The following is a 14,398-nucleotide window of genomic DNA, read 5'->3' on the forward strand; positions in this document are numbered from 1 at the left end:
ACATTTACAGAAGGTATCCATTAGGATCTATGGGAGCAATTTCTTAAAATAAGTACTTACAAGTTGCTTTCTATTTGCCCAAAGTGATCCTTCCCCTTAAAGAATAGTGAAGTGACTGAATGTCAGAGCTATTTCTTTGATGGCTAATAATGAGCCTTGCACTAAGGGCAGTGGCCTGGTCCATTTTCAATGACATTCCCGAGAAATACATCATGTCTGACACTTAACCCTTTTACAATTCAGTGGAAATACTAGCCCCTGCTGTTTCAGTGCCTATGGAAGAATCAAATGTGCTCAGGGATGAAATTGCTCCTTCTTAAAAGAAGATTTTGCCTTCAAGTAACCTGTTTTTAATATTTTTCAAAAGCTTGCAGCTCAGCGTAAATAAACCTGTCAGCAAAAATTGCTCATATTAAAATTTAATTGTATTACTTTTACAGAAGAGCGGGTGACTTCACGCACTTGGCTTTCTTTGACACCAAGTACAGGAACACAAGAAGCAGAAGTCACAGAGATAAAAACAAAATCTTGGAATGGTAAAGTGTAATAGGGATTTAGAGATGATGATGTCGACTCTCATTTTACAGATGAAGGAAGTGAGGTCCAGAGAGGTGTGTCTTGGCTCTCCCAGTACATCCCATTTTCTAGTGACTCACTTTTCTATCTCTGCCTGGAAATTCCAGCTGCCTTTTTTCCATGACACCAGCTTCTACACACTCTAAACAGAAACTCAGTGCTGCAACTCCATAGGACATTGTTCTTAGGATACACTTCTAACAGTATTCTTTAAATTATTGGCTGCACACCCATGTCTTTAGGGGCAGTGCCTTCATTGTCTTTCTAGTCTCAGTTCCAACTACAATGCGTTGTACAGAGAAGTTTCTTAAAGAAAAAAAAAATCAGAGTAACTTGCTCAAGTTCATACAAGTAGCCATGAAAAGGGTCACCGGTTTGGTTTTGTTTTTATTTTTAAACTCTCTCCACCTAATATTATTTCTACTTTGTTAGATTGGCTCAGAGGTTGTAGAAGAATTGGCTGTGTCTGTTATGTTTCTCTTTTTATCAGGATACATCTGGAAAAGGTATAAAGTGTTGAAAAGATTTAGCCAGATACATTTTTTTTAAAATAACAATGGATCCCGTATTTATAGAAAAGAGAAACAAAAACAGCAGGACCCATAAGGACTTACATAGCATAGGGTTAAAATGCTCGTTCTACTATCTATTTGTGAAATTATTCAGCGAATCTGAAATGTCTACCTGAAAAACAAATGTATCTGAAGCCCCCCTTCCTAAAAGGATTATTATAAAAATTAAATGAGGTTGTTTGTAAAGTATGACATTTTGTAGAAGTCACTTCTCTCCTGTCTTTCTCGCTAAGTTAACACTACATAATTTCCAGGATTTTGTTTCTAACATTATCTCAGCTGAGTCATTATAGCTCTGTGAAGTGACCAAGAGAGATATTACCCTCTAATTATAGGCAAAGAAAATGACATGTTTGAGATATGTTTCTGAAGATCATATAAATAAAAAACAGGCTTTTTTTTTTTTGCATCTATCAACACAGTATCCAACCAGTGCCAGGAATCAAAGCTTGATCTTCCCATGTGCTGATATATAAAATAAATATAAGCTCTCCCTTCCATGGATACCTGGACTTTCCTAGAAAATCCCAGGACAATCCAAGATGAACTGTGCTAAGGCCTCAGAAATAACCACAATCCAGTATGACAAGGACTAATTTGGGTCAGGCATGCTATCAATGTGATAAAACTATTTAAAAAAAAGGCAACTAAAAATATACATCAAACAGGATGGTGATTGCCACTCATTTGTAAATGAAATATAATGACATATCTTTCAATACAGCACCGAGGTGCTTCAGGTGATAGATGACCAATATTTTCTCTGGGTAGGTCAATGTATTCACTATGTCCCCAATCTCAATGATGGTTCTAAACCCATTTGACTAGCTGGTGGACCCAGGAAGCTCTAGTCATCCCTTATGTGACAGAGAAGACAGAAGTGAGATTGTTGAAGTACAGTGCTGCCCATGATTCATGTAAACTTGTGGTTATCCAGTTTTCCCAAGCTCATTTATTAAAAAGACTACCTTTCTTTTTTTTTTTTAAGACTTTATTTATTTATTTATTTGGCAGAGAAAGATCACAAGCAGGCAGAGAGGCAGGCAGAAAGAGAGAGAGGAGGAAGCAGGTTCCCTGCCGAACAGAGAGCCCAATGAAGGACTCAATCCCAGGACCCTGAGATCATGACCCAAGCCGAATGCAGAGGCTTAACCCACTGAGCCACCCAGACGCCCCAAGACTATCCTTTCCTCAGTGAATATTCTTGGCTCCCTTTTCAAGTATTAGTTGACAATATACATGAGGGTTTGTTTCTAATTTCCCAATTCTGTTTTTGTTGATCTGTCTATTTGTATGTCAGTATCATACTGCTTTGATTACCATAGCTTGGTAACATGGTTTGAAGTCAGGATATGTGATGCCTTCAGGTTTGTTCTTCTTTCTCAGGATTGCTTTGGGTTCAGGGTCTTTTGTGATTCCAAAAAATTTTAGGACTTTTTTTTTCTATTTATGTAACATAATGCCATTGAAATTTTGATAAGGACTGCATAGAATCCATAGATGGTTTTGAGTAAAATGGATATTTTAAAAAATAAGATTTTATTTATTTGACAGAGAGAGATGTGGTGATAGAGGGAACACAAGCAAGGGCAGAAGGAGAGGGAAAAGCAGGCTTCCTGCTGAGCAGGGAGCCCAATGCAGGGCTTGATCCCAGGATCCAGGGATCATGAACTGAGCCAAAGACAGATACTTAACAACTGAGCCACTCAGGTGCCCCTAATATGGATATTTAAACAATAATAATCCTTCCAATCCATGAACATGAGCTATCTGCCATTTGTTTGGGTCTTTTTCAATTCCCTTTATTTTTTATGATCACTTATATTATTATTTACTAATCAGTTCTTTTTAAATTTTTATTGAAATATAGCTGACATGCAATATTATATTAGCTTCATTGCACAACACAGTGATTCAATGATCATTTACATTATGAAATGCTCACCAGAGTAAGTATAGTTACTATCTAATCACCACATAAGTTTATTATAATATTATTGACTATATGCCTTATGCTGTACTTTTTCATCTTGTGATTTACTTATTTTATAACTGGAAGTTTGTATTTCTTAATCCCTTCAGTTATTTGACCCAATCCCCCCATCCCTCTCTTCTCTGGCATCCACCAGTCTGTTCATTCCATTTATGAGTTTATTTCTGATTTTGTTTGCTTGTTAGATCAATCATTTTGTTTTTTGATTCCACATATAAGTGAATTCATATGGTATGGTCAAAGCCCTGTTGTATTCAATGTACAGATCTTCTACTTCCTTGAGTTAAATTTATTCCTAAGTATTTTATTGTTTTTACTACATTTGCAAATGAGATTGCTTTCTTTACTTCTTTTTCAGATGTTTTGTTGTTGGTGTTTAGAAACACAACTAATTTCTATATGATTATTTTGTATTTTGCAATTTTACTAAATTTGTTAATTTTAACAATTTTTTGGTAGAATCTAAGATTTCCTATATATAAGATCATATCATCTGCAAACAAAAATAGTTTTACTTCTTTCTTTTCAGTGTGGATAACTTTCATTATTTTTTTATTCTGTGGTTGTCCTGGATGTAGGTTTGATATGTGGCTGTATTGTATTGAGGAATGTTACTTCCATATTCAATTCATTCAGCATTTTTATTATAAAAGGATGTTTTATTCTGTCAAATGCTTTTTCTGCATCTGTTAAGATGATCATATGACTTCTATCTTTTATTCTATTACTATGGTCTATCACATTTATTGATTTGCTTATGTTGAGCTAACTTTTCATCCCAGGAATAACTCCCATTTAACCCTGATACAAAAAAACAGATAAGAGCACTAAAAGAAAAGTAAATTATAGAATAATGCCACTGATGAGTATCAGTGTAAAAATTCTCAACAAAATATTAGTGAACTTAATTCAACATCACATTAAAAGGATCATATACTGTGAACATCTAGCATGTATAAAAATTTTTCTGGAGTAAAATGAACTTGAATGAAGTACTAGTATATCTTTTTTTTTATTAACATATAATGTATTATTAGTCCCAAGGGTACAGGTCTTTGAATTGCCAGGTTTACACACTTCACAGCACTCACCATAGCACATATCTTCCCCAATGTCTATAACCCAACCACCCTCTCCCTTCACCCCCTCCCCTCAGCAACCCTCAGTTTGTTTTTTAAGGTCGATTATGGTATGTGTCCCTCCCAATCCCATCTTGTTTCATTTATTCCTTTCCTACCCCCCAACAACCCCCCACATTGCCTCTCAACTTTCTCATATCAGGAAGATCATATAATTGTATTTCTCTGATTGACTTATTTCACCCAGCATAATACCATCTAGTTCCATCTACATCGTTGCAAAAGGCAAGATTTCATTTCTTTTGATGGCAGCATAGTATTCTATTGTATATATATATCACTTCTTCTTTATCCATTCGTCTGTTGATGGACATCTAGGTTTCTAGGTTCTTTCCATAGTTTGGCTATTGTGGTGTTGCTGCTATAAACATTCAGGTGCATGTGCCCCTTCGGATCACTACATTTGTATCTTTAGGGTAAATACCCAGTAGTGTGATTGTTGGATCATAGGGTAGCTCTATTTTCAACTTTTTGAGGAACCTTCATGCTGTTTTCCAGAATGGCTGCACCAGCTTGCATTCCTACCAACGGTATAGGAGGGTTCCCCTTTCTCCACATCCTCGCCAGCCTCTGTCATTTTCTGACTTGTTAATTTTAGCCATTCTAACTGGTGTGAGGTGGTATCTCATTATGGATTTGATTTCTATTTCCCTGATGCTGAGTGATGTGGAGCACCTTTTCATGTGTCTGTTGGCCATCTTGATGTTTTCATTGCAGAAATATCTATTCATGTCCTCTGTCCATTTCTTGATTGGATTATTGTTCTTTGGGTATTGAGTTTCATAAGCTCTTTATAGATTTTGGATACTAGCCCTTTATCAGATATGTCATTTGCAAATATCTTCTCCCATTCTGTCAGTTGTCTTTCGGTTTTGTTGACTGTTTCCTTTGCTGTGCAAAGCTTTTGATCTTGATGATGTCTCAATAGTTCATTTTTGCCCTTGCTTCCCTTGCCTTTGGCGATGTTTCTAGGAAGAAGTTGCTGCGGCTGAGGTCGAAGAGGTTGCTGCCTGTGTTCTCCTCAAGGATTTTGATGGATTCATTTCTCACATTGAGGTCCTTCATCCATTTTTAGTCTATTTTTGTGTGTGCTGTAAGGAAATGGTCCAGTTTCATTGTTCTGCATGTGCCTGTCCAGTTCTCCCAACACCATTTGTTGAAGAAACTTTTTTCCATTGGACATTCTTTCCTGCTTTGTCAAAGATTAGCTGACCATAGAGTTGAGGGTCTATTTCTGGGCTCTCTATTCTGTTCCATTGATCTATGTGTCTGTTTTTGTGCCAGTACCATACTATCTTGATGATGACAACTTTTTAATAGAGCTTGAAGTCTGGAATTGTGATGCCACCAACTTTGGCTTTCAGTTTCAACATTCCTCTGGCTATTTGAGGTCTTTTCTAGTTCCATATAAATTTTAGGATTATTTGTTCCATTTCCTTGAAAAAAAATGGATGGGATTTTGATAGGGATTGCATTAAACATGTAGATTGCTTTAGGTAACATAGACATTTTCATAATGTTTGTTCTTCCAATCCAGGAGCATGGAACATTTTTCCATTTCTTTGAGTCTTTCTCAATTTCTTTCATGAGTAATTTATAGTTTTCTGAGTACGGATTCTTTGCCTCTCTGGTTAGGTTTATTCCTAGGTATCTTATGGCTTTGGGTGCAATTATAAATGGGATTGACTCCTTAATTTCTCTTCTTCTGTCTTGTTGTACCATGGTGTAAAGAAATGCAACTGATTTCTGTGCATTGATTTTATATCCTGACACTTTACTGAATTTCTGTACAAATTATAGTGGATTTGGAGCGGAATCTTTTGGGTTTTCCACATAAAGTATCATATCATCTGTAAAGAGGGAGAGTTTGACTCCTTCTTTTCCAATTCGGATGCGTTTAATTTCTTTTTGTTGTCTGAATGCTGCGGCTAGGACTTCTAGTGCTATGTTGAATAGCAGTGGTGATAACGGACATCCCTTCCTTGTTCCTGACCTTAGCAGAAAAGTTCTCATTTTTCTCCATTGAGAATGATATTTGTGGTGGGTTTTTCATAGATGGCTTTGATGATATTGAGGTATGTACCCTCTGTCCCTACACTTTGAAGACTTTGGATCAAGAAAGGATGCTGGATGCTGTACTTTGTCAAATGCTTTTTCAGCATCTACTGAGAGTATCATGTGGTTCTTGTTCTTTCTTTTATTAATGTATTGTATCACATTGCTTGATTTGTGGATGTTGAACCAAACTTGCAGCCTTGGAATAAATCCCACTTGGTCGTGGTGAATAATCCTTTTAATGTACTGTTGGATCCTATTGGCTAGTATTTTGGTGAGAATTTTCGCATCTGTGTTCATCAAGGATATTGGTCTGTAATTCTCTTTTTTGATGGGATCTTTGTCTGGTTTTGGGATCAAGGTAATGCTGGCCTAATAAAATGAGTTTGGAAGTTTTCCTTCCATTCCTGTTTCTTAGAACAGTTTCAGGAGAATGGGTATTAATTCTTCTTTAAATGTTTGGTAGAATTCCCCTGGGAAGCCGTTTGGCTCTGGGCTCTTGTTTGTTGGGAGATTTTTGATGACTGTTTCAATCTCCTTACTGGTTATGGGTCTGTTCAGGTTTTCTATTTCTTCCTGGTTCAGTTTTTGGTAGTTTATATGTCTCTAGGAATGCATCCATTTCTTCCAGATTGTCAAATTTGTTGGCATAGAGTTGCTTATAATATATTTTTATAATTGTTTATATTTCTTTGGTTTTTTTATATTTCTTTCATTCATGATTTTTCTCTCTTTTTTTTTTTTAATTTGACAGAGAGATCACAAGCAGGCAGAGAGGCAGGCAGAGAGAGAGGAGGAAGCAGGCTCCCTGCTGAGCAGAGAGCCCGATGCAGGGCTCGATCCCAGGACTCTGAGATCATGACCTGAGCCGAAGGCAGCGGCTTAACCCACTGAGCCACCCAGGCGCCCCTTCATTCATGATTTTTATATTTCTTTCATTCATGATTTTATTTATTTGGGTCCTTTCTCTTTTCTTTTTGATAAGTCTGGCCAGGGGTTTATCAATTTTATTAATTCCTTCAAAGAACCAGCCTCTAGTTTCGTTGATTTGTTCTACTGTTTTTTGTTTGTTTGTTTCTGTTTCATTGATTTCTGCTCTGACCTTAATGATTTCTCTTCTCCTGTAGGATTTAGGCTTTCTTTGCTGTTCTTTCTCCAGCTCCTTTAGGTGTAGGGTTAGGTTGTGTACTTGAGACCTTTTTTGTTTCTTGAGAAAGGCTTGTATCACTATGCATTTTCCTCTTAGCACTGCCTTTGCTGTGTCCCACAGATTTTGAACCATTGTGTTTTCATTATTATTTGTTTCCATGAATTTTTTCAATTCTTTAATTTCCTGGTTGACCCATTCATTCTTTAGAAGGATACTCTTTAGCCTCCATGTATTTGGGTTCTTTCCAAATTTCTTCTTGTGATTGAGTTCTAGCATCAGAACATTGTGGTCTAAAAATATGCAGGGAATGATCCCCATCTTTTGGTACCAGTTGAAACCTGGTTTGTGACCCAGGATGTGATCTATTCTGGAGAATGTCCCACGTGAACTAGAGAAGAGTGTGTATTCTGTTGCTTTGGGATGGAATGTTCTAAATATATCTGTGATGTCTATCTGGTCCAGTGTGTCATTTAAGGCCTTTATTTCCTTATTGATCTTTTGCTTGGATGATCTATCCATTTCAATGAGGGGGGTGTTAAAGTCCCCTACTATTATTGTATCATTGTTGATGTGTTTCTTTGATTTTGTTATTAATTGATTTATATAGTTGGCTGCTCCCATGATAGGGGCATTGAAGTACTGGTATATCTTTAAGGAACTTGAGTCAAAGAACAAAAATTTATGGGAGAGAGGGAATAATAAACAAATAACCTATATCCAAGCAATATAGAGAAAGACATTCCCAAAACTGCATCTTGGATGTACAAAATAATAGCTGGTGACTTTGGGCTAGTAACTTAATCTTTCTGAGATTAAGAATATTCTTAAAAAAATAAATCTTTCTCCATAAGCATGTTTGGAAGATAAAATCTAAATCATTTAAATTGACATGGATGTAGTAGATTATTATAGGTAAGAAATTATCCTCAGGAGCTCTACTGCCTTGGTTCATACTCTACCTGTCCCACTACTAGTTATGTGACAAGTTAGACAATTTGTTAGATTGGATAATTTGGTTAGTTTCTTAGTTCTTAATTTAATCACCTGTGAAGTAAGAAAATGGTAAAGCAGAAAATTGGGCAGGCTTAAAGTGTTACCAAGAACTCTGATTTGTCTACTCTGAGTTTGTTAAGTCTTTGAGAAGGACTGGACCTATTCCAGAGAGAATTCATGGCTGGAGATATAAATATGGGAATGACAGGCATATAGGTGGTAACTAAAGTCAGTATTAAAGGTAGGGCTGATGGTCTGAAAACGTAGGAACTATTAAAAGTAATAAATGAATTTAGTAGGGTCTCAGGTTACAAAATCAATATACAAAAATCCATTGTATATCTATACAGTAATAACAAAATAGGAGAAAACTTAATTAAGAAAATAATCCCATTTATAATTCACATAAAAAAGAATAATTTACTTAGGAATAAATTCAACTGAAGGGGTGAAAGACCTGTACTCAGAAAACTATAAGATGTTAATGAAAGAAATTAAATGTGATACAAATAAATGGAAAGATATACCATGCTCATGGACCAGAATAATTAATATTGTTAAATATTCATACTACTTAAAGCAGTTGACAGATTCATGGCAATACCTATGAAAATACTACAGGGGTGCCTGGGTGGCTCTGGAGATTAATCACCCAACTCTTGATTTTGGCTCAGGTCATGATCTGAGGGTCCTGAGATATGACCCATGCCATGCTCTGTGGTCAGTACAGTGCCTTCTTAAGATTCTCTCCCTCTTCTGTCCCTCCTCACACCCTGCTCACACTCTTTCTCTCTCTATCTCCAAAAAAGGAAAAAAGAAAAAAAATCTGGCAGAAAAAAGAAGATGGTGAAGAGGTAGGGAACCCTATTTCAACCAGTCCCCTGAATTGAGCTGTATATCTACCAGACCATTCTGAACATCCACAAAATCAGCCTGAGATGTAAGAAGATATATCAGGATCTCCACAAACAGAATATCTCTGGTGGCTGATCTTGAGGTATGAAGTGGAGAGCCATGATTCTTCAGGCAGAAAAAATGAAGATAAACAGAAAGGGGAGGGACCTGCCATAAATGCCTGAGCCAGGAAGGTGAAATCACACAGGAGCACACAAAAGCCTCCCATGCTGGGACCAGGCACAGATTTGCAGACCAGTAGCATGGGGAAGGGACTTTAGGTCAGCCCCCGAAACCTGGAGCTTTGGGGGCATATATGTGAACCAGGAATGGCTTATAATTTTAGAAGCACAAAGGGCAGAGTCATGCCCAGACCTAGAACCAAGGACTGGGAGTGCTGCTCTGGGGTGTGTACAACCTTAGACACTGTGGTTTTTAGCAGCACAGAAACGGAGACAGTGTGGCCTGGAGAACTCAATGAAGATCAGACTGAGATATCTCTATGCTGAGACAGAGGTTTGGATACAGTCATTTCTGCTCTGATTCTCAGAAGAGTTGCAGAAAGCTACCAGGGAAAACCACCAGAGAACAAAAGCCACAAAAAAATGGTTTTCACTGAGCCCATCATCTCCCCTGCCCCTGCCATAGGGAGCACGGCATCTCTGTTCTAAAAGGGTTGCCTGGGTAATAGTGTGGCAGGCCACTCCCCCAGAAGATAGGCTGGAAGAACAAGAAGTCAACAACCCTAATGTCCCTATGAAACAGATGAATCTTGCTTGGGTTGTGGTCAATAATTTGGACTCTGTACATTCCCTCAACCACACCTCAACAGAATGACTAGGAGGGAAACCCCCAACAAAGAAAAGATTCAGAGAATGTGGCTTCTGCCACAGAACTACTGGATATGGATATAACCAAGATGTCAGAAATTGACATTAGAGTGACAATTATCAAGGTGATATCTAGGCTTAAGAAAAATATTAACAACAATATAGAATCTCTAAAGGCAGAAATGGGATCTAATCAGGACTAACTATGATATCTAACTATGACATTTAATCAGGCTTACAGATGATAGAAAAGATGGAAATTGAGGTGCCATGGGAAAAACAAATTAAAACCCAAGGACTCAAACAGAGAGATTAGTGACAGAACAAAATGTTCTAATATCAGAATTATTGCAATCCTTGAAGAGGTGGGGGGAGAGAGAGGTCTAGAAGATATATTTGAGCAAATCATAGTTGAGAACTTCCCTAATCTGGGAAAGGAAACAAGAGGCAGAGAGGACCCCTCCCAAGATCAATGAGAAGAGACCGACACCACGACATATCATAGTACAATTTGCAAATCTTAGATCCAAGGAAACAATCTTGAAAGTGGCAAGAGGGAAGAGATTTCTTACGTACAGAAGGAGGAACATCAGAATAATGTCAGACCTGTCCACAGAAACCTGGCAAGCCAGAAAGGGCTGGCAAGACATATTCAGGGTACTAAATGAGAAGAACATGCAGTCAAGGATACTTTATCCAGCAAGGCTGTCATTCAGAATGGATGGAGAGACAAGGAGTTTCCAAGACTGGCAGAAATTGAAAGAATATATGACCACCAAGTCAGCACTACAAGAAATTTTAAGGGGGGAGGGGTTCAATAAAAGGAGAAAGACCCCAAGAGTGATATAGAACAGAAATTTAAAGAGACAATCTATAGAAAGCAAGAGCTTCTATAGAAGCAAGAACTTCAAAGGCAACATGATAACAATAAAATCGTATCTTTTCATAATCACTCTCAATGTGAATGGCCTAAATTCTCCCTTGAAATAGCACAGGGTTTGCAGACCGGATAAAATATATGATCCATCCATATGCTGTCTACTAGAGACTCATTTTGAACCTAAAGATGCATCCAGACTGAAAATGAAGGGATGGAGAAAAATTTTTCATGCCAATGGACCTCAAAAGAAAGCTGGGACAGCAATTCTCATATCAGACAAATTAGATTTTAAGCTAAAGACTGTAGTTAGAGATACAGAAAGACACTATATCATGCATAAAGGGTCTATCCAACAAGAGGATCTAACAATTGTAAATATCTATGCCCCCAACATGGGAGCAGCCAACTACATAACCCAACTGTTAACCAAAATAAAGGAGACATATTGATAATAATATGCTAATAGTAGGAGACCTCAACATCAGACCTCAACATACGCTGATCATCTAAGCAGAAAATCAACAAAGAAACAAGAGCTTTGAATGACACCCTGGACCAGATGAACCTAACAGATAAATACAGAACATTCCACCCTAAAACAACAGGATATTCATTCTACTCGAATGCACATAGAACTTTGTCCAAAATAGATAACATACTGGGTCACAAATCAGGTCTGAGCCAATAACAAATGATTGAGATTATTCCCTGCATATTCTCAGACCACAATGCTTTAAGACTGGAACCCAATCACAAGAAAACATTTGGAAGAAATTCAAACACTTGAAAGCTAAAGATCATCCTACTCAAGAATGTTTGGGTCAACCTGGAAATCAAAAAACTTAAACAATTCACAGAAATGAGAATTAAAACCTTCATTCCAAAACCTATGGGATATCACAAAGGCAATCCTAAGGGGAAGATACATAGCCATCCAAGCCTCACTCAAACACACACACACACACATACACACACACACACACACAGAGAGAGAGAGAAAAATCCCAATTAACTTTACACCATAAAGAACTGGAGAAAGAACAACAAATAAAGCCTAAGCAATGCATTAGAAGAGAAATAATTAAGATTAGAGCAGAAATCAACAAATTAGAAACCAGAAATGCTGTAGAGCAGATCAACAAAACTAGAAGCTTGTTCTTTGAAAGAATTAGTAAGATTGATAAACCACTGGCCAGACTTATCCAAAAGAAAAGAAAAGAAAATGACCCAAATTAATAAGATAATGAATGAAAGGGGAGAGATCATGACTAACACAAAGGAAATAAGAACGATTATTAGAAATTATTATCAACAACTATATGCCAAAAAATTAAGAAACCTAGAATAAATGGATGCCTTCCTGAAAACCTATAAACTACAAGTCTGAGACAGGGAGAAATTGACAAACTGAATAGACCAATAACCAGTAACAAGATTGAAGCAGTGGTCAAGAACCTCCCAAAAAACAAGAGTCCAGGACCAGATGGATTCCCTTGGGAAATTCTACCAAACATTCAAAGAAGAATAATACCTATTCTCCTGAAGCTGTTTCAGAAAGTGGAAACCAAAAGAAAACTTCTAGACTCATTCTATGAGACCAGCATTATCTTGATCCCTAAACCAGACAAAGACCCCATCAAAAAGGAGAATTTCAGACCAATATCCCTGATGAATATGGATGCCAAAATTCTCAACAAGATCCTAGCTAATAAGATCCAACAGTGCATTAAAAAGATTATCCATCATGACCAGGTGGGATTTATCTCTGGGATGCAAGGAGGTTCAATATTCACATCAATAAGTGTGATAGAACACATTAATAAGAGGAGAGAGAAGAACTATTTGGTCCTCTCAGTTGATGCAGAAAAAGCTCTTGACAAAATACAGGATTTTTTCCTGATTAAAACTCTTCAGAGTGTAAAGATAGAGGGAACATTCCTCAATTTCACAAAAACCGTCTATGAAAAGCCCACAGTGAATATCAGTGAAAAAGCTGAGAGCCTTTCCCTTAAGATCAGGAACATGACAAGGATGCTCACTTTCACTACTATTGTTTAACATAGTGTGAGAAGTCCTAACAACAGCAATCAGACAACAAAAAGAAATAAGAGGTATTCAGATTGGCAAAGGAGATGTCAAACTCTCTCTCTTTACAGAAGACATGATACTTTATGTGGAAAACCCAAAAGACTCCACCCTCAAATTACTAGAACTCATACAGCAATTCAGTAATGTGGCAGGATACAAAATCAATGCACAGAAATCGGTTGCTTTCCTATACACTAACAATGTAACTGTAGAAAGAGAAATTAGGGAATCAATTCTATTTACAGTAGCACCAAAAACCATAAGACACCTTGGAATAAACCTAACCAAAGAGGTGATGGATATATACTCTAGAAACTAGAGTAGAGGAGAGTAGAGGAGAAGTAGAAGTGTAAAGTTTGGAGATTCTATTGAAGTTAAGTCGTTATCACCTTATAATAGGGGTTTATAAATTTTGATATTTTATGTAAACCTAATGGTAACCACAAGGGAAAATCCTGTGGCAATTATGCAAAAGAACATGGTAAAGAAGTCAATGTATACTGATATTGAAGGACATTAAAGCAGCCAAAAAAAAAAAAAAAAAAAGGATAGCAAGATAAGAAATAAGCAATAAGGAATCTGCAAAACAACCAAAGAGCAATAATTAAGAAAGTGGCAATAGTCTTTACCCATCAATAATTAATTTTTAAAAATTATTTTAAATGTGAACAAATTAAACTCTTCAAAGACATAGACTGGCATTAAAAAAAAATACAATGATATGCAGCCTACAGAGGCTTACTTTAGCCTTAAAGACACACATACACCAAAAATGAATGGATGGAAAAATTCATTTCAAACAAACAGTAAGAAAAACAACAACAACAACAAAAACAGGGTTAGCTGTATTTACATCACACAAAATAGACTTTAAACTAAAAATATGGGGAAAAAAAGAAAAAACAAAGAAGGTCGTTACATTATAATAAAAGATTTCATCCATCAAGAAAACAAAACAATTATAAATATTTATGCTCCCAAGATCAGAACACTTAAATATATAACATAATAACAAGAGATAAAAGGAGAAATAAAAAATAATGCTCTAAGAGTTGGGGACTTCAAAATCCCACTCTTGATGATGGATAGATCACCCAGACAGAGATTCAAAAACGAAACAGCAGATTTGAACAGCACAATAGACCAAAAGGACCTAACACATATACAGAACATTCTCTCCAACAACAGAAGAATAAACATTCTTATCAATAACACATGGATCATATCC

The sequence above is a fragment of the Lutra lutra genome, chromosome 2 (assembly GCF_902655055.1).
Source record: "Lutra lutra chromosome 2, mLutLut1.2, whole genome shotgun sequence".
In the NCBI taxonomy this organism is placed as follows: domain Eukaryota; kingdom Metazoa; phylum Chordata; class Mammalia; order Carnivora; family Mustelidae; genus Lutra; species Lutra lutra.